The sequence below is a fragment of the Dermacentor albipictus genome, chromosome 1 (assembly GCF_038994185.2).
Source record: "Dermacentor albipictus isolate Rhodes 1998 colony chromosome 1, USDA_Dalb.pri_finalv2, whole genome shotgun sequence".
NCBI classification, from domain to species: Eukaryota; Metazoa; Arthropoda; class Arachnida; order Ixodida; family Ixodidae; genus Dermacentor; species Dermacentor albipictus.
In genome coordinates, this window is record NC_091821.1 from 340631202 (window position 1) to 340652671 (window position 21470).

General features: G+C 47.6%; 1 long non-coding RNA gene across 2 annotated transcripts in view; it reads left to right on the plus strand.

Annotated features, from left to right (window-relative positions):
• Positions 1-21470, plus strand: part of LOC135903793 (uncharacterized) — a 71575-nt gene that overhangs the window by 34185 nt on the left and 15920 nt on the right. Inside the window, exons 2-3 of one of the 2 annotated variants that reach the window (XR_011512761.1) lie at positions 5582-5623; positions 5922-6024. This is a non-coding gene — a long non-coding RNA (uncharacterized lncRNA). Of the gene's footprint in view, positions 1-5581; positions 5624-5921; positions 6025-20212; positions 20333-21470 lie in introns of those variants that run through there. The other variant, XR_010564992.1, reaches the window with a different exon arrangement.

A 21470-nucleotide genomic window follows, 5' to 3' on the forward strand; every position in this document is an offset into this window, starting at 1 on the left:
CGTGCGTGCGTGCGTGCGTGCGTGCGTGCGTGCGTGTGTGTGTGTGTGTGTGTGAGGGGGGGGGGAGGCAGCAGAGCCTCCTATTGTGGTAAGGGTGGCTGAAAATGTCCTTTACTAAACACAGCTCAGCTTATATTTATCCTAAGTATTCCTTTAACGTGCACCTAAATCTATAGCGGCTCATTTGACCGGTCACTTTCGGGCGTTCTCGCGGTGCTGTTTGCATTCGGCTGGTCGCAATATAGCGCCCAGAACACGTTAGTCTGGTTCATTCAAAGCGCCCCCCCCTCCCCCCTCCAAAATAGAAACCCGACCGCGATCCGACAGAAACCGGATCACGTGGCTCCTCCGATTACTCTATAGAACAGCTAGCACGTTCGTCTGGGGCTCCAATCTCGATAGGGCTCCACATCGCTGCAAGCAGAGTCGGAGCAGCGGTAGGAACCAGTCTAAAATGCAGCAGCATAGGTGCACGAGCGTTTTCGCATTGGAAACCTCGGCCCGAAATGGGTCCCGAGATTACGTGCTCGGCAGCTGAAAGCCATTGCCACTGAGTCACAACGGGCTGGTGCGCGGTTTTAGCGATGAATGGTTTGTTCGCGCTGAAAATTATGAAGCGACCACAACGTTATCCCTCTTGGCCCAACCGAACTCGATTGGGATGACGCAGCTCGTCTTGCAATATTCCAGCAGATGCAAAAAGGTGCAGTGGTTTAGCAGCCGTTCAACTGCTTCGCGCTGGCCAATTATGTTCAAGGAAAAACAAGCAGTCGTCGAGCTGGTCGACATGTATATTTAGCTCCGCTGGTCAGCGCGCGCGACCGATGTTTTGCATAAAGTTCGCGGCCTTGATAAAGTTCAAAAGCCACTTTTATAGCTTACATATAAGTCAGAAGGTCGTCAAATTAATGTCTCCTGCAGCACGAAGCCATTACGCTCGCATTCGAATCGAACTGCCATCACACGCGGAATCGGTAACGAAGGCCGCTTCGCTTTAAACCTTTTTTGGCGAAAGAACACTTCGAATGAGCTGCGTTATTTGTTTAAAACGAGTCCACAGGCTCTTTAGTGCAAACCAAAGCAGAATAATTAAGGGTCATTAACTTTCTTGTAAGAGAAGCGAACAGATTAAAGGGTAGAATGTTAAAGGGACAGTAACTAATATAATAAATTAATTTACACTGACAAAATACTATTTGGAAACTCATATCCTAATTAATACCGGAGCTATACGTTGAAAAAAAGCGAGCAGCCTAGTTTTTTTTTTTTCGAAACCCTAGCGCCGGTACTTCAATGTGACGGCAAAAATTGTCGGAAATTGTCAAAAATGTCGGAATTATTTTTTCGGATTCGGATCTTTGTAATGGCTTCCCAGTAAAGGTTACCAAAATTTTCCAAGTCTATGGTTCCTTTAGAATACAATGCTATCAGTAATATTATGAAAGAAAAATAGAGAGAGAGAGAGAGAGATCAAATGAAGGCAGAGATACTAACAAGTCAAGAGTCCGGTTGGCTACTATGCGCTGGGGGAAGGGAGCAGGGGAATAAAGAGGGGAGAGAGTATTCAGGGAGAGAGGGGTTGGCAAAAAAATGGGCCTGAGCGGACGCCATTAAAATTTATGACGTCGTGGCAAGCTGGTGCGGGAATTTCAAGGCGGAGTCGCCACCAATCTGTCATCTTTGCTTCTCTTCCGGCTTGTCAAGCCACCTATCACAGTAAGAGCGGTAGTTTTGCGATCCCTGAATTGTGATTTACTAATACAATTTAACTTAATATTGTTTCTTTTTATTTTCTCTTAAAACAGGAGCGTCTAGTTGGCTGCCCTGCATTAGAGAGGAGAAACAAAAAAAAAATGACATCGACTAACAACATGGTAAATATTGGAGATGTGCGAATATACAAAATTTCGAATACGCGTCGAATAGTTTCTTGATATTCGATTCATATTCGTTTCTGTTTGAATATGATGGATCACAAGAGAGAGAGAGATAGAGAGATGAAGAGAAAAGGTAGGGAGGTTAACCAGATATTAGTCTCCGGTTTGCTACCCTACACTGGGGTTGGGAGATAGGGTTTAGAAAGAGGACAAATAGTAAAGGGTTTAAAAAATGCAGACACAGATACACACACGAAGCGCGTTCCAGTTAGAGATGTTCACAAAGGCCGGTAGATAACAAGAAGCGCAGTAGAGCTTGCATGGTTATTCTTCTGTGACCTTAGGTCCTGTCGATGGTGTAGAATTCTTTCTGCCGATAGTGGTCAGACTTATTAGAGTCTATACAGGGCGGGAGAACAAGGCGAGGGCTGTTCCAATTGATTTCTGCTGCAGGAGAGTCGTGGTTATTGCGCAGGGAAAGAGCGATATATATATATATATATATATATATATATATATATATATATATATATATATATATATATATATATATATATATATATATATATATATATATATTGTGGAGAGGACGAGCTGGTATCGTCAGTTCCTGAGCAAAGCGAACGAAAAGGGAAGATCACTTCCACTCTATAATTTCCAGCCACTCAATAAACGGTCTCTCTCTTTATCTGTCTCTCGCTTAGGCAAAGCAATTTATTATTTTAAAAGATCTCACCATATTTGCACTCGTTTAAAGCAACGTGTGGTGCTGTAGTATCACGCTTCTCCCCTTCACCGAAGACAACACTCTGCGTGTATGTCTAGGCATGAGCTGGCCCCTTCTTTTATTGCTGCCACTGTCATGCTGGACCAGATAATTCGAAGCAGCTAAACATCCACACACTCATCAGTTGACCGCACGTCGTCGAGTATTTTTACTTGATTCGATTCAGAAAGTTCGCCATGCTAAAGCACCTCCGGTAAATATACACAAGTGAAAAAGCAGCGTCCCGCAGCCACATGGGCTCGCCCGAGCTAGTCGCCATTGTATAGGTCGACGAACGGCGAGGTCAGCGTTTCGGAAAATTCTGGACAGTCGGTGGTCCCCATGGGATGGGAGAGCGATGCTTCATATGTAAGTTTAAGCTGGAAACGGCCGCACAATGGCTGGCCGGTGGTCTCCTCGCAAACACGCATCGCCTGTAGCAGTGACAGCCACTTCGACGAGCAATGAACACGCTTTGGCGAAGGCAGCACCAAGCGAGACCCTATCGCAGAAGGGTTGTGTCTCACGTCCGAGCCCTCCGGATGTCGAGGGCACTCCGGATAAAGTCGAGAAATGCAATCAGCAGGGGCGCGTTGCACGCGAAGTGTTACACTCGCTAATGAGATTGTGTGTGCCAGAAGGCGAAGCCACCTCGACGTGTCTGTTCCTGAAAGTGGAACAGGATCGCACTGCGTTCTTTCCTCTCTTTCTTTCGTTCTTTGCCTCCTTCCTTTAGGTTTTTTTTTTTTTTCGTACGATAATCGAATGAGGTACGGCGCTAGATATTCTACGTTGTCTAATTGCGCTAGCTTTATATCTTTTGGGAACCAATGCACTTGTCGGTTCTTCAAGATCGAAGATGTTTCGGAGTAGAACTGCTGTCGTCAGAAGCATTCTTGAAATGACATGCGGACGCAGTGGAACAGCAACTGTATATAACAGAAACTGTGCACATTTAATAATGTATTTATCTGCCACTCTAAGGTATCGCAAGATCAAAACATTCTCGTACCTTACAATAGGTATTGGCCTCGAGCTCCACCACTGGAAAAGCTGGCGCCAGCGTCGGCGTGACGTGCTAGGAGGGATCACGTGGACAAAGCGGCCGCGTCGGCTGCTTCGGGCGCGCCGAAGCGAGCTGAAAACGAGTGTAAATTCCCTCGTACGCTGCGGTCCTCATTTAGTGGCGAAATTTTCCCGCTTCGAGTGTCTCCTTTACAACGCTTGAAAGCACTACAATAGGTAGTGGCTGCCTTTGAAGGCGCGCAACATGGTAGGCTACTGCTCGGTGCCGCAGGGCCGGACGCACGTAACGGAGGCCGGTGTCAGGCTTATTCACACGTAGCCACAGGACAAGAAGCTGCGTGAAGCTTGGCTCGCGAAACATAAAACCAGCAAACAGTCATCGGCTACAACTCGGGTATGCAGCAAGCACAGACGCGAGGAAGCTTTCTGCTACGGTGCCCGGTCTGCGATGTTCTGAAAACGCGCACTGAGACGCTCGCCCGAGTCCGCTGCCCGACTAATGTCATGACGGTTTGGTCTATGAACTTGTCGATGCTATAGATACTGGCAAGCTGAATGGAGTGGAAAGGCAACGGTAAGAAGCACATTTTAAAAAAGCATGGCATATGGTAATGCTTGTGTTATGAATTAATGCACTGGATTACAAAAAAGGAGCAGCGGGAAATGGCACGCTGAGAACACCGATAAACATACAGTGCGACGCAACTCGAGAAATAATATTGAAAGGTCAAAGAATTTAGAAGAAAAAAAAGATTGAATCGTCGCGACGGCACATCACAGTCCCCGTAGGCGTCGAAGTCTCTACAGTGAAGTTATTTTTGACCAGCTCTGATAGCACCCACGCAACAGTGGTTGCTTGCATACTGTCAAATGCTCATATTCTGCGGCCTAAAACTCATGGCACGGTGCGAAAACGCGTGCACGGAGAAAGCGACACAGTGCGCGGACAAGCATGCAGACGCGCAGTCGGTCGCTGCGAATCTGCGCGATCGCTGCGTTGAGGCTTCGTTCTATTACACTCCATTTAGTTATACAAACACTATAAGAACATATTTCACATAGTGTGCTGCCAGCGTTTACCTACCTTTCACGCAAGAAGCCGGTTCGGGAGACTCCATCGCGGCGACCGCGCGCAGTGGCGTTCGCTGTACGTATTCGGTAAAGAGATAGCGTCTGTAAACGATTCTGTGCTTTCAGTTTACCCAAGATTATTATTTAGACAGTAAGAAACTTCTATCGTTTCGACAATACTTACAGAAATGTCCGGGAGAACTCGCGCGTGGTGTTTTCAGTGAGCGCTGACAGCAAAACCTATGAGGCGGGCGCCACGTGATCCCTCATACTACGCCAGCGAGGCGCTTCCGATAGAGGGCGACTCCGTAACTCCTCGCCGCCAATATTATAAAAGCGGGGGGGGGGGGGGGGGGGGGGCTTTTTATTTTTTAAGAGAAGAGTTGCTGCCATAGCCCTAAAATAATAAGTTAGCATCAGCTTTCTTTGCTCTTTGTGAACTTAGGACCACTTGTGCTAAGAAGCCTGCAGTTCTGCAGAAACCGCTCTCTTGACGAACGGATGTAGAAAAGAGATGGACTGAGAAATGTTGAGTCTATGCTATAGAGTGAAGGCCTTGCTCAATTCCTTTTGTAAGAGCGTACGAATTCCACGAAGACAAGGGCGTCCGGGGTGAACATTTAAAAATGAAATGAAAACAAGACTGCCATCGTTAGTAAAAGAGGGCCTTCGGATGTTCACGACAAAAACTGAGGGCAGGCACAAGGCACATATTGTTTGTCTTCCGAGACGCCTTCAGGCTAGCGAATTTCTTTTTCATAATAAATTTATTTATTTTTCTTCGGACACTAGCACTGAGGCGTAAACTGGGAAATATGATTCTTTCATTGTGTTTACGCAGGTCCTTTTCCATCTCGCAAGAACTTCGTGAAGACGAGAAATGGTAATTGCATCACGCCACTTCCTTTCTTCGAACGCGCCTTTCGGGGGACAAAAATGAAAAAAAAAAAACAAGTGCTAACGCGTTACAACAAAAGCTTCGCTCCTTTAGTTTTTCGTGGAACAGCCTCTGATGGAATGTTGCGTAATTCACAATTCATTGTTCGTTGTAACTCAGCGTGGCTTTTCTTCTTTTCTTTAGGAGTCACTGTTATTTTGTTCTCGAGCCAAGTGTCCTTCTTTCCCATGTCTCTCTCCTTTATTTTTTTTTTTTATTTTGAGCCTCCTTTCGTTCATTTCAGGCCTTCTTCTCGCCTCAAGACTTCAACGCGATCTTGAAATCGACACCAACGCCGCGGAGACTCGAATCTTAGTTGCTTTCAGACGTGTAGCGTTCGATTTTAACGACACACGATGAACAGCGAAAAATACCAGTAAATGTTCTGTGTGACCTTGCTGCTGCAATTCCCTGAAGCGCAATATACATCAGTTAGTTTAACTTCGCATCGCTCTTAAGTACCCCTTCGTCTACACTGCAGATTACATTTTTTCGCCTGTGAAAAAAAAACAGCTCATGAAAGGAAATTTTGTCATCCACCTAACTCTAGCACGCACCTACCAAGGAATCCAAATAAGGACTTCTAAGAAAGAAACCTTCACAATTGAAGAAATATTTATACTGGTTCGGGTTTCGAATCCGGGACCAATGCCTTACCTGGGCGATCGCTCTGCCACGTGAGCAAGCCAGGAGGCCAGCAGGTCGCGAAGCAAGGCTGAATTATTCAACAACATTAAGCACACGGGCACAGAATGAAGCAAATACGTTCTCCGGAAGTCCACAAGGTGTATAGTTACAGCGCATGCCCAAGGGAGCCAGATAGCGTAACTCTAGCAAGGCAGAGGAACTTCCTCCACCTTGCCGGTTACGGCAGGACAGATCTTCCAAGACAGAGTTAAGCCGGAAAAGGGACACTTGAAGTGAAAAAAATATCAAGTTGGTCGCTTTAAGTTCAATGAGTTCAATTGTTCAATGAGTGATCCCAGAATAGACCTTGTTCCATCACGGTTGATCGTATTCGGAAAGCGCCGACAAAACAATTGCAAAACAAATACAGGAGTCTTAATTGTCGCCGTTTGCTGTCGGTGAAAATTTATTTTCACTGATTTGTTAATTTTAAATATAGTGCAAAAAATATAGTTAACTTTCGCACGAACTAAAAACTCTAAACAATAATCTCGCGACCCAAATGCTGATCTTCTCCCATAAAAAAGAGAAAAAAAGTTGCATTCGAAACATAGGCCACAGACGTCGAAAGCACATACGGAAATGTACAGGTTGTCGTATTGCCAATGAAACTACAGCAACGGCGGAGGGTGCGGCGCGAAATCGCCTCCATACCATAATGGGATCGAGTAAATCTACCCAGAAAACCCGTTGTGACATGGCCGCCATTCGTCACTTGAATACATGATAGCGGGATCCCGGATGAATGTCCTTCAAGGATTTTCACGGGAGACGCTAACCCTGTCACCACCAGAGAAAATGCGGAGAAGCCTCTATACTGAGCATCGTGCTGATACCACCTAGATGCCTCAGCCTGACATTCCCATTTCTATCCCTTTCCAGCGAAGTACGAACAGTCCAGAGCGAGAGTATCCAGCTAAAGAACAAAAGTATATGATAAAAGCATTTTCAAGCAAACAAACAAGACTTGTCCGCTTTTTGTCAACTCCTCCCGAAGGACCCTATACGAGCTTCGCGTACCGCGCTCCAATTACCATACTTTGCGGACAAGATAAAAAAAACAGAGGCTTCCCACACGTAGTAACTCGACCCATCTCGTAGGTTAGCCAACAGCACTCACGTCACGTTTGTCCTCATGTCCTCTACGTTTACTTTTCCTTTACCTCGCACTAACGCACGAGCCCCGGATAAGTAGTGCACGACCAAACTTCCTAACCGCGTTTATGTTCCTTTGTCCATCTTAGTGTACACGAAAAAAAAAAAACCTAACGGGAAATGTTATAACCAATCGAATTCGTCAGCACGCGCAGGCAGAATCAACAAAGAGATGGCTGCAGCGCTTGCAGAATCGAGCGCGAACCAGTTCGCTCACCGTTTCGCATGCGTGCATTGCTGGTGCCCGCGCGCCTGTAGCTCCTGACCTTTTCAGTTCTCCTCCGCGATATTAAGTCCAGCCATGGTACCGAGAAGCAGCGACACGAAGTCTTTTACCGGTAGCCCATCTCTCACATAGTGTCTCGTTGAGTACTGCGAAAAATGATGGAACAGAAAGCTATGCGCGAGGCGCACGCAAACGCATACTAACGGGGGCGCACATGCACGCCCACACGCATTTGCAGTCCCCAAACCCAATAGACCACATCGCCGGATGTGAGTTGACCTGACACCGCAAAACTCAAAGCGGGGCCTACATTATTTCCTCAGCCACCCGCAGTCCCACGGCTACAATTCTCGGCACGTTGGACTAAAGGAGCAGGAAAACGCAAGGTTTCTTCAGCGCGTGCGTTCAGTAAAAAGCGCCCATCTTTGCCCCAACTGTGCTTCACCGCGCCTAAAGGAGGAGTATATTGTAATGAAGAGAAAGGAGGAGAAGTCGGCCTGGAGAGCGTGTCTCTAGCCTGCTACTCCTCACTGGAAAAAAGGGAAGTGGGAAATAAAATCGTGCATATAGCTTATAGGCTTGTTTAATTGGTGCATTTACTTCTCCTTCCTCCACCTTGGAAAGAAACAGGTATGGAAGGGAGTATACCACTCGACTGATTACGAAGGCTTGTATAAGGTGGCGGAGATCGCGTTCCCAGAGCCCTCGGTGGCGGTTCGCAATTCGTCGGATCAGTCTCAAGGTCTGGTGGCCTGTGTTGGTGAGCTTAGTAATGGTGGCAGTACACTTGCCGCTCTTCTGAATAGTGATGCCCAGTATACGTACTTCATCAACCTCGGGAACATGTTGATTCTCGACATTTACTCAAATATTGGGCGGAGGACCCGTGTCTGTGCGGGTAACGATTCTGTCTCCATCTCTTCCTGCACCAACACACTGAAAGCGTCTTGCTCATCTCCACCGCTGACCAGTTTACGCTCTTCTTAGCTTTGAATCCCATGTTTTCTGGAAGAGTCTTAGTTGGCAGAAGTGACGCCTACAGTGTTCGGTGTAATGCGCGTACAGCTGGTGCGACGAGGTCCATCATCATCCAACCGGATGCCGAGTTCACGGATCTATATAGTCACGCCTGACGATTCTTGATCAACCGCCTGGTCCCACATATATCAGCCACGGCCAAACAATCAGAAAGTATCACAAAATGTGAACATCATTTGGGACTTCGGCCGCTGATTAGCTGATGCTTGTCATACGCTTCGTTGTAAGCGCTGTTCAGGGAAAAAAAGTTACAGTTTCGCCCTAGAGGCGTGAAGCACCGATTGCGATAGCAATGCAGTAGATAGCTATAGGAAGTAAGGAGAGTAGTTTTAGCGGCCGGGTAAACTGGTGAACATTCTCTTACTAAGAAACAGACACACAGAGACAGCGCTGTCTCTGTATGTCTGTTTCTTTCTATGTCCTCGTTCAGTCGCGCTTACGCATTCTATCATGGATTCAAACCAACCAGCCCACCAACGTGTTTTAACTAAGTTAACAAAGATGGCGTCACGCTCGCACAGGTGAATATAAAAACCTCTCGCTCTAGGAGAGCGGAAACTCGCTGCCAAGTGCTGGAGCGAGGAATTGCTGCAGCAACAACGAGCGAACTGACCTTCATGCATCTCTCGCTTCAGCGAAAACAAAACGTCGAAAGCACAGTGCATACGAAGCTACCGGCACTAAGCGCGCTCTGCAAACATCGCAGATCGCTTTCAAGATGAGGCCTGCGCGGGCACGCACTTTGACCCCACGTCGCAAATCGCTTTCAAGATACGGCGCCCGCAGGGCCGCGCCGTAAGCAGCAGCCGCCATAGAAAAACGACCCCCCCCCCCCCCCCCGCGCCTAGCCGGTCCAACTGCATGGTCCAACTAAAAGCAGGGCTCTATTTTTTTTTTATTTCTCTTTATAGTGGTTTGACAGAATGCATGACGTGCCGGGCGTCGTGAGCCCTAAAGGCGCACGTTACGCAAGCTGCGTAGGTAACGCCGCAGCTGCTCTAAAAGTTTCTCGCAGAAGGGAAAGAAATAAGATGCTGTCCAACCTGAGCGAGAAGGCGCCTCTGTAGAATGCCAACTCGGCGGCGGACCTATTATTTCGTTTCTTTAAACGTAGTCTTATTACGCTTGGGGGTGCGAGGTCAAACGGTATGGTTGCGAAACGTAAAACATCGCCGCGTCCTCTGCGTAAACCTCGGAGGCATTTTTTTTCTCTTTGCCTATGCATATCCACTCGTGCCCACAGAAGCATTTCTTGCCCCCAACAGCTGGCGCAACGTTCGATGTCTATTCCTTTCTTTCTTTCGTAACCCCAGCGGCGCGAGTGGACGGTCCGGATTTCATCCTCGATCTGGCGTCTCGGCAAAATCTGGACGCCTTTCTGCGCGTACAGTGAAATCTGACTGGAGTGAAAGCGGGTACATAAATGGAACGTTCGTGAATTGAAATCAAGCGAATAACAAGAAAAGCGGCAAAAACATGCACCGATACTTCCTTGTACAGCGCTGCTGTTATTGCGGGCATACTTCGGTGAATTGGAAATCATGTCGGGTTATGCTAACCTGCGTTCATTTTTTTTTTGTCTGCCAGTAAGCTTCGAATACAACAATTAGCTCGGTAATCTCCCAATCATTCTCTCTTTCGCCCATCCGCCGGTTGAGAAAAAGTGCGTTGTTACGAACTTCAACCGGTGCCACCAGTGTTACGACATCCAACCGGTGCCGCCAGTGTTAGGAACTTCAACCGCTGCACCACGATTACGGCTTTGTGGTCCCGTAGCGCTCGTCACCCGTTTCGTGACAGAGCGTTGGTAGCGAAGACTCCGAGCCTGGCGTCGATGAGAATAACAAAAGGGACTTTATACATTATATACAGGTTATCATACAGGACATGAACGGATCGGCACTGGGGCCGAGAGCTCACACAAACGCGACTGTTCTCGCACGACGGCGTCCGGCGAAAACGCGTGACACATCTCACCCCAGTCGGGAGCGACCCTCTCTCCAGGTGGGGTCGGCGGATCCTGTTTTTCAGGCGGCTTGTCACTGCTTTTATAATCCCCGAGGCCCATTGTCACTCAACCGGCCCAATACAAAGTCAGCACACGACGGTCGTCCGAGGGGTCCAACCAGCGACCGCGCTGGCCACTCGGTTCAAAGTTCGCGCGCGCGGTGACCTCCAGGCAAGGGAGGTGCGGCGCCGGGCCGTCGGGCACACGCGGGCACGTCAAAACACGCTGCTCCGCCGAGGCTTCTCCCGCACGAAGGCGCAGCATCTTGACTTGTGAAGGGAGAATTATGGCGCTCGCAGGATAGATTCCGCATCCTGCAGATTCGGAATCCGGGCTTGTGGTAATGGCACAACAGCATCCCCGCCCTCAGATAAGGCGCCGGGAAGACGAGCTGCCTCCACGTGGCTCGGATGCCAGGCGCGCACGTTCGTCAGGCTCGTCCAAGTTCACGTCCAGTGTCGGGACGCCAGGTAACATCACGTGCCCAGGTCCGACTCGCCAGGACAGGAGCTCTGCTCACCACGTCGTCGCCAAGGCACCTTGACCAGTTCCGCTCGGGTCGTTCCTAAGACCTTGCTTCTCGCCACTGGTCCCGCTTGGTCGTTCTGCAGCTTGCAAAACCGACCGGCAAAAGGCAACACCCAACACGAACAAGTGCCCTCTGTCTCCCGTCAAACACCAGACAAGGCCATAATTCAAATCAACCTAACTAAATTGTTTTCCCCCTTTTTTTTTTCTCCCGCTGCAACAAGAGGCAGGTGTACGATCTAGCACACAAGGCTTAAACAATCAGTTTTCAAATCATCAACACAACAAAATAGAAACAATTATTAATCAGCAATAATAATGACAAATAGAATGGTCCCCTTGAAATCGCTTTGGACCGAAAACATACTTCTGAGGAAGCAAATGAGGTCATTCATTTTTCCCGGCGATATTTTCGCGGAATCCGAAGCTGCTTATATTTGCGACCCTGCTTATCCGTGTAGCGGCGGTACGATAAGCCAGATTCCTTGCCAAATGAAACCCCCTTTTTTTCCACTCCCCGTTTGACGCTCTTCCTCAGATCGGCTAGTGAACAATCTTCCTGTTGCTCGCGAATCCGACTTTCTCTTTCAACTGCAGCCTGCTCCTGCCGGCTGGCGGAAACCGGAGTGAGTGCGGAGCCCGCGTCGCCTAATTGCGGCGTCGAGTCTCTATCGCGGCTAGCACTGCCCGCGTCACTCCCACTCACTTCCAGGACCCGCTCGTCGAGGCCAGCCTCCGAGCTCTGCCTCTCCCGTGACTGCTCGCCACTCAAGTTACCGTGATCGGTCCTTGTGCCGCACCGCCTTTCGCTCACCGACGCTAAGTCAAGTTCCCTCGACAGCGGGCGCGCTTTGGATCGCGTGGGGGCCATGTACGCCACGTCGGCAAAGAATGATTTGCCCTGATCCCTCAGCAGCTGCTCCGAGCTATTTGAGAAGAGGTAGGAAAATTGCTCCGGGAGGGCGGCTGACACAGCGGCTTCGGTGTTAAGTTTCCCAAATTCTCCTTCAATGCTAACCGTTGCGATCGGTAAACAGACACTCTCCTTCTCGGCCACTTGCCGTATCCTAACGCACTCTCCCGTAAAATCCCTCGAGGAGACGAAAGACGGGTGAACAACGTCCATAGTTGCTGCAGAGTCCCGCAGTGCTCGGCACTTCTTGCCGTTTACCTTAATTTCCTGCACATAGGGCTCCAATAGACGTATGTTTTTGTGAGTTTCCTGTATCGTTGCAAAAGCAATTCTCTCTGGGCAGCTTGCAGCGATGTGCCCTTGCTTTTTGCAATTGTAGCAGGTTAACGGTCTCCGTTTCTCAAAAGAACGCGTCATTTCGTTTCGCTGTTTCGGACCATCGTCATCATTCTGAGATGCATTCTGTCCATCCCTTACAGTTTCTTTGGGAAGGGACTCGTCGTCCCGAAACTCGCGACGCGTGATTTCCTTCCGTTCGTCGGGCTTCCCGTAAAACCCATCTCTTCTATCTGCTTTTTCTATGCGCACTGCCTTGCTGTGCAAGCTGCGGCGGGTGTAATACTCTTCCGCTAACTCTGCTGCCTTGTTTAGCTTAACCTCCTTTAGCCTATCTTGCAGCCAGAGCCGGACATCCTCATCAATGCAACGGTAGAACTGCTCCAACGCGATGCATTCGACAATTTTGTCGCGGTCGTCGTACACCTCTTCGCCCTTCAGCCATTCCACCAGGTCGGCTTTTAGACGAAACGCGAAGTCAACATTCGACTCCTTACCCTTTTTTGCATACCGGAACCTCTGCCGGAAAGCTTCGGGCGACAATTTGTACTTCCGCAGTAGCGCTTCCTTCACATCACTGTAGCTCTCAAACGCCTCTTTCGATAAGCAAGTTATTACGTCTGATGCCTCCCCAGGAAGCAAGGCTAACAGATTCTGTGCCCAAAGGGATCGCTCAATGCTATTCCGTTCGCAGACGTGCTCAAATTTCACGAGGTATTTGGCCATATCCTCTCCGACGACAAAGGGTGGAAGTTGATCGCGTATTCTTGGAACATTAGAAGTGAGACTAGGCGCTGGCGAGCTATTTCGGGTCTCCAACTCTTTCATTTTAAGCTCGTGCTCACGAATCTCTCTCCTTTCCTCCTTTTCCTCCTCGCGACGTTGCTGCTCTCTCCTTTCCTCTTCGCGACGTTCCTGTTCTCTCCTTTCCTCCCTTTCCCGACGTTCATTGATATTCGCCAAGGCCTCAGCGGCTTCCTCAGCCGTTACGTCCCCAGTCCTCATGACCTCAAGGATCGCATTCTTTCTTTTGGTTGAGCCCAACTCAATGCCCAACTCCTCACAAATTTCGAGAAGTTCCTTCACCTTGTACTTCTCCATCGTTCACACTGTCCTCCTGCTGTTTACCCTTTTTGAATATACCTGCCGTACGCTACTATAACACTACTAGTAAGACATATGCAAGTATTTCACACACTGCCCTGTTTACCCCCTCAGCATCCCCTGGTTTCCAAAACACTCTTACTAGGCTTGAAACACTCAAGGTTATCACAATGCAACACCAAACCCTTCCCTAAGCTACTATAACCTGTGTCAAAGAAAGTCTGGTGTTTGAGGTAAACTTCAGGCACTCACCGCGCCGAGGTAGCTGATGCCGGTCAATCCCGTAGCTGCCATCCAGTGTTACGAACTTCAACCGGTGCCACCAGTGTTACGACATCCAACCGGTGCCGCCAGTGTTAGGAACTTCAACCGCTGCACCACGATTACGGCTTTGTGGTCCCGTAGCGCTCGTCACCCGTTTCGTGACAGAGCGTTGGTAGCGAAGACTCCGAGCCTGGCGTCGATGAGAATAACAAAAGGGACTTTATACATTATATACAGGTTATCATACAGGACATGAACGGATCGGCACTGGGGCCGAGAGCTCACACAAACGCGACTGTTCTCGCACGACGGCGTCCGGCGAAAACGCGTGACACATCTCACCCCAGTCGGGAGCGACCCTCTCTCCAGGTGGGGTCGGCGGATCCTGTTTTTCAGGCGGCTTGTCACTGCTTTTATAATCCCCGAGGCCCATTGTCACTCAACCGGCCCAATACAAAGTCAGCACACGACGGTCGTCCGAGGGGTCCAACCAGCGACCGCGCTGGCCACTCGGTTCAAAGTTCGCGCGCGCGGTGACCTCCAGGCAAGGGAGGTGCGGCGCCGGGCCGTCGGGCACACGCGGGCACGTCAAAACACGCTGCTCCGCCGAGGCTTCTCCCGCACGAAGGCGCAGCATCTTGACTTGTGAAGGGAGAATTATGGCGCTCGCAGGATAGATTCCGCATCCTGCAGATTCGGAATCCGGGCTTGTGGTAATGGCACAACAGCGTGGCAAAAAGGTGTGTGCGAATATAAGGGTAGAGAGTCCAGTGTTCGTTCCTTGAGGGGGCATGTAAATGGTTCCAAGATAACAAGTGCGAGCTTAGAATGTCTTACGACGAGGACTGCGCTAGGAAGCTGATACTAACTACAATAAGTGTGGCTGTAAGAACAATGTCCCAGGAACCTTGTACTGTAGGGAAAGAAAGCATTCCACAAAACAAGAACTGAGAAATTTTGCACATTGCCCGCAAACTCAAAGGGCAAATGTTCAGGGTGCGCTTCGTATAGGCTGCTTTTATGTACGCTTCACGAAGTTTAACTAAGGCGAGTGTGTAAGCACTTTACGCCGATTAATGATGAAATCACGGATAAATAATTGTTTAGTGTACCATAATATTACTCCTTAGCGGTTCGACCGCGTTTAATTACAGCTTTTTTTAATAAAATGAAAATAAAAGAAACAGACGTGGTCAATTATAAAGACGTGGTCACCTTATAATGGTGATGGCTACTCCTTTTCGCGTAGCGGAAACAACAATATAAAAATATATATTCAAGAAAATGAAACAAAACCACGTCATAGAGTCAGAAATCCAGAGCACACAGTCTTATAACACATATGAACATATAAATATAAAAGGCAAGTGCAAGTTGCACCACAATGAGCTTGCGTACAAAGTCACTAACACGCACAAGCGGCCATGACGTAGGCTGCGATGAACATATAAACAGCTTCATTTTTAAAGGTACCTGCGGCCAGTCCAACTTCAAAGGCGCGGCGATGAAGTGACGACACACGTAAGCGTGCAAAAAAACAGCTTTACGTCGCGTATATTCTCGTGGAATCCTTCATGTGAATCGATACCAGGCGAGAACCCATGTGACGCGCGACCGTGCACAAACGCCTCGTCGAACCCCGAGACAGGCCTTGCACCACAGGCAAACCAATCGCGGTGCTCAAGGGACGAATACGAAGGATTCCGTTATCCCAGGCCAATGAAATTAAAAACGGTCGCGGCAATGTTTGTCAGGACTGAAACTGGTCACCACAAATAACGTCAAAAATCGACCGAGTTTCACATCGCCACCGCTGCCGCGGAGCATGGCGGTAGTGGTAGCCATTCATGCTTTAGAAGTTATTCGTAGAAAACGAGGACGGAAGAGCCACCAGACACGATACGGACAACTTGACGCGATACGATACGATACGATACCCCCTTTGATGCGATACGGACGGCAAACACACCGTTCCATGCTTTCTATACGCCTAACTTCTCAAATCGTGAACCCTTACCAACTTGCTCACCTTTCTCTCGTTCTTAGAGGCAGTCGTTAGCCGGTTGAAGGGCAACTACAACATTTGGAGACACCCGACTTCCTCGTATGACTCTCTCATTTCCTGATGTTTTCCTTGCCCCCACGCGATGGTTTGTGTCGGCGTCGGTGACATCGGGTAATATTATTCGCTCGGTAACTTTGCGTGGTGAGTCGAACCTCCTCGATCCCTCAGCGTGTCCCATTCCTTTTATTTCGGCTAGCTGACCCTCCTGTATAAAAGGAGCAATAGATGACTTTTTGTGTTAGTGCTCCTATGTTGTCGCTTCCTTTGTCAACAAGAACCCTTGAGACGCCGCAGTTAAAAAGATAGTCAAGTAAAAATTTAACAATAGAAGCATGATTGTGAAGACGCCCACCCTTTCGTCCCCTCTCAGCCATCTTCCGATAATTTGCTCCAGCAAATTTACAGCGACACTCTCCGCGCCCTCGGCGATTGCTTTCATACTGTCTTGAACAGAACTACACTGAACATCAAAATCTTCTGGAGCGCGGGGTCTGAGAGTAAGCTGAATACCATTTCCGCCTCCTGAGCACGCAGCCTGGTATTCTCATTTACAGCTTGTACTAACATTAATGAACGATATATATTATTGGAGGGTTTTACAAGGTCACAAACTGCTAAAAAAAAACGTCAACGTTTTGTCATGACTCGCAGTTCGCAAACTTCTGGCGCCGACTATAGATCGCGAACCGCCGAGGTCTCATGGCATGGTGGCTAACGCACTGGGCGGACACGCAAGCGCTCTGAACGTGGTGAGGTCGATCTGTTGATACCGAGTCGTCTCATGCAAGTAACTTCAGAATTATTTGCGCTACTCCTGATTGGATGAGTGGACAAGCTGATTATTCATGACCGTGAGTGTACAACGTCAAGATTAAAAGTGCGGTGCGCTGGCTGCCGCACTTGTCCTTGTCGCTGGTACTGTGCGCTTTTAACGTTCACCCTGTACACTCACGGTCCTGATTGAACAAAGAGACAAACAGAAAAATTAAAGGCAAGGATGTTAACCAGAGACTCGGGCGGTTATCCACCTTGAACTGCGGTAAGAGCGACAGAATGAAAAGTATAACATAGAAAGTACTACGCGCACTACTCACGTAAGTATTCAATACACAGCTTGAAACGGTCGAAGAATTCTGGCAAACACATGAAAAAGAGTAGACAAAGGCAGAAAGGAACTCGGACAGTTTGGGTGCTTCTCTGCAACCCCCTTCCGCCCTAACACTCTGACAGAGAGAAAAAAAAAGGGGGGGGGGGAATACATAAATGTAGTATCGTGTCAAAGAAACTGAGAAGACCATATCGCAAGAATGGTGCAACATGGATCGGCGGCGCGTTTCACCAAGCTTCCTATCACGCGCGCCGACATGCCCTGCAAAGTGAAGACACTCCTGTTGCGCCGGCCGCCTCTCCTAAACAACGAGGCCGGCTTGCACCGACGGAAGCACGGTTGCTCGGGCATAGGGTCGTTACCCGCGAGGGCCACTGGGCAGGACCTGGCCAGCCTCAGCACGAACAGAATTTGACAGGAACCACGCGCACACAACGAAGAGCTGCTTTTTCCTTTGGTCTCAACCCTCGCACAAGCGTACAAAGCTGGCAGCGTCGGCTAGTTTGCGAGTCGTCTTAAGTGCGGCCCTCTGCGGGTGTTCCACCCCGTACAACGTTTTCTTCTTCTCCTGGCATAATGAGTCTGCTGCGCTGCCTTTCTCTTTTAGTGCTCAATCTTTCACCACACCACGCTCGCTGGCGTAAGCGTGTCGGCGAGTGGGCTGTAAGTTTCGCCCTCAAAAGCAGCAGCTCAGACAAGGTGAGGGAAGGGAGGAACCGGCGCAAGGTGGTTAACAGGGCAGCGGCGCTGAAAACGCGAAGAGATACGGTACTAACTAGAACGTACGTGCAACCCTTGCGCAAAGCCAAACTATACCTCTCTCAGCTAAACGGTTAACGAAGACACAATGTCTGACATTAGGAGCGAGAGAGAAAAGGAGAAGAGTGCAAAAGTAGGGAGGCTAATCATACGGACGTTAAGTTCCCCCCGTTCATCGTCATCCCCACAGTCACCATCTTTGCAAGACTATTTCAATCTACTGCAAGACAAAGATCACCCACCCCTCCCTCCCCCTTCCAAGAAGGTCTACACTTAAGTCATGCTTCAGCTGGCTATCAACCCCATGCACGCACATCCCCTAACCTCATCTCGCCACTTCATCTTTTGCCGTCCTCGACCGAGTTTCAGTTTGCTTCGTGCTCGTACTGCTGCTCTAATGAAACACCGGTTATCTGTTCTGCGTGCTCTTCGCGCTTTCAGTGGAATAAGTCAACGGGGCAAGCTTTGACGTTCATTAAAGATAAAATAATAACAACTATTGAAAACAGAAAATTGCATTCTCATGAAATATTGCTTGATAAATTACCAAGGTACAGTATATATAAGTGGGACAGCGTTAAAACTAGTCGAGAATTACTTATAAGATCGTTTTCAAGTAGTGAAAGTTAACAATATATTTTCTTCCAAACAAATGTTAACACAAAGCGCCCCACAGGGATCCAGTCTAAGGCCACTTTTGTTTTTGATTTATGTGAATGATCCAATAAATATTCCCGATTCCCCTGAAATAATCACGTATGCATACGACACAAACGTGTTCTTCGCAGCAAAAGAGCTGCAAACACTTGAAACAAATGTAACTCATTATCTGTCAGCTTTTTTATGCTGGCTAAGTGTTAATCGAATGCCATGAAATACAAAAAAGACCAAAAGAAAAAAGAATAAAGGTGTCAATGGGAAAATTATAGAGCAACGTGAAAAACTCCCGATACAGCCTTCTGTTGCTCAATACGTGCTACGTAAAAGTAATTTTCCGAGCGTGAAAGAAGCCCGCAAATACATGCAAATTGCACTCTCGAGGCACTTTGCGTGTATTCGCGTTCTCTTTTCCCGCTCGGAAAAACACTTTTATGTAGTACGTATTGAGCAACAGAAGGCTGTATCGGGAGTTTTTCACGTCGCTCTACAATTTTCCCATTGACACCTTTATTCTAACTATAATATTTTGGAAGTTGATTAACTTATTAATTCTAATTACATAATTAGGCGGAATGCAAAGAATAATCTGAGCATCTCCAAGCGACGGTAAACAACATTACTTTTGTTCTGTCCAGCTACGTGGCATTACCGTATTTTTAAATATTGGTGCATGATATTTGGGGCGCCCTGTATACGGACGTCCACTCAGGCCATTAGGCTTTAGGAACTGCAAGAGATATCGAATTTCTTTCTTTGCTATCGAAAAGTGCGGCTACGGTGCCAAAATCCTTGACCCCTCCCGCAGGCGAAGGATCCCTCCAAGTATCAAAAAGAAAAAGAAGAAAAAAAATAAGTCATGAATACTGCGAGCTGTAGATGGTACTTGAATGACTCCAGGAAACGACGAAAGCCCTGAATATACATAAAACATTTTGTTAAAAAATGCTCATTTAACAACTGAGAAACGGTGGACGTATTCAAGTGGCCACAATGTTCGATAATTGTGCGCTCTGTGCGTTACCGGAAGCAATCACTCTTATTTTGAACTGACGCTGTCACTTGCGCCTGCAGGAAGCACTGCCAGGCAGAGACAAAAAAAAAACATTATCAACGAAGTCGACTGCACGCACCGAGGGAGAAAGAAACGTTCATCCCGGGACCGCTGCATGACGGGCGATGCAGCGTTCGCCTCTGCACGATGTCATTAACAGCTCATTAGCGGGACACAATGGCCGCGCGCGGCGCATTCGTTTTCACCACAATGCAACCTCTAACCACAAGCTCCGCTTGCGCGGTATTGAATACAACGCAAAAAAAGCTGTCCTGCACATCCTGCAAGACGCTTCTACTGCTAAGCGCGCCGAAATGTCACGAGTCATGAGTGGATCCAGTGTGGCTTCCATACAGCCAGTGTTGAAAACAACGAAAACGTTTCGTCTCGTGTTCGCATCTCGGTGTAGAGTGGCAGCAGCCTGGAAACAAGGGATAATTTCCGGGAATTGGGGAGTGAAATTGAGAACGTTTGTTGCAAGCGCGGTAAGTTCGGGGCGCCACACAGATTGAAGGCACATTAGCTGCACCATTGTTCGCTCCACGTTGCTGCTGCCGACGCATCGCAAGAGGCAATGGCACAGAAATGATGAAGCGGTGATTTTTTTTCTTATTTCTCTTTTTTTTTCTTTAGCTGTTCCAGCGTGTGCTGCCGCAGCCGACCAGCGTCGAACTTGACGTTTGTGAGCCTCCATTGAGCTTGCGATGGATGGACACGTGGCACAGGCAGTGTCAAATGGGCTGGACAAACAAAGTAAGCAACAGATCGTGTTGTTTTTGTTGTTGTTGTTGTTGGTGGTGGTGGTGGTGGTGGCGGTGATGATGATGATGATGATGATGATGATGATTCTAAGTTTATTTATTTATTTGTTCATTTATTTATTCATTTATTCATTCATTCATTTATTTACAGTGTTGCTACTCATTCGAGAGTACGTCATTTAGGTATAAAGGCTAACTAAAGAAAATCTGGACAAAGCAGTTACCAGGCAAGTAAAAGGAAAAGAACAATCCTCCAAGAACGCGAATAGAAAAGGTTAAACGCCGAGTTTAAGCACGTAAACTACGGTATGTTTCGACGTGACGACCAACATGGTGCTCAAAAATGAGGGGAAGAAAACTAAAACTAACATTGAAACACATGCTGTAGATAATCCACTGTGGTATAATAATAATAAGTGTAATAAAAACATTGAACACGTTAAAAAATTACAAATTTCAGAATACAATAGTATTAATAGGCGTACTGATAACATATAACACGCGACTAATGATAATTATTACGGTAAAAGGATAATGCAATACAATCTTATCTGTATCTGATTAGTAATGATTTCAGTTGTTTTTATCATGTAGTTTGTGTGTGCTTTAAGTCACACTGTCATATGACGTGGCATTATATCGTTACATATAGAATAAAGCTTACCATATATAAATTACCATCTATATAGCATATATATGGTAAACTCTATTCAGAATGTAACGATATAACGCCACGTCATATGACAGTGTGACTTAAAACACATAAACATACACAAACTACATGATAAATAACAATTGAAATCATTACTAGTACATAATATATAACAGCGTGGCTTAGAAAAAAAGGAAGCGCATACACTGCATGACAAAAAACAGGTGATCGCACTAGGAATCACTGAATGTGATATATAATGTTGTATAAACATTCACGGCTAATCACATACATGATAAAAGAAATATTGCATTATCCTTTTACCATCACCATCACCATAATAATAATCATCATCATCATTAACGTATTCTACGTCATCAGTCCGCCTATTCATACTTTCCAAAAGGGCACGGTCTGCGCACAGGCTCTCAGAATTGTTTCAAAGAAAGAGATTAAGAACCACTTCATATACTGGTTC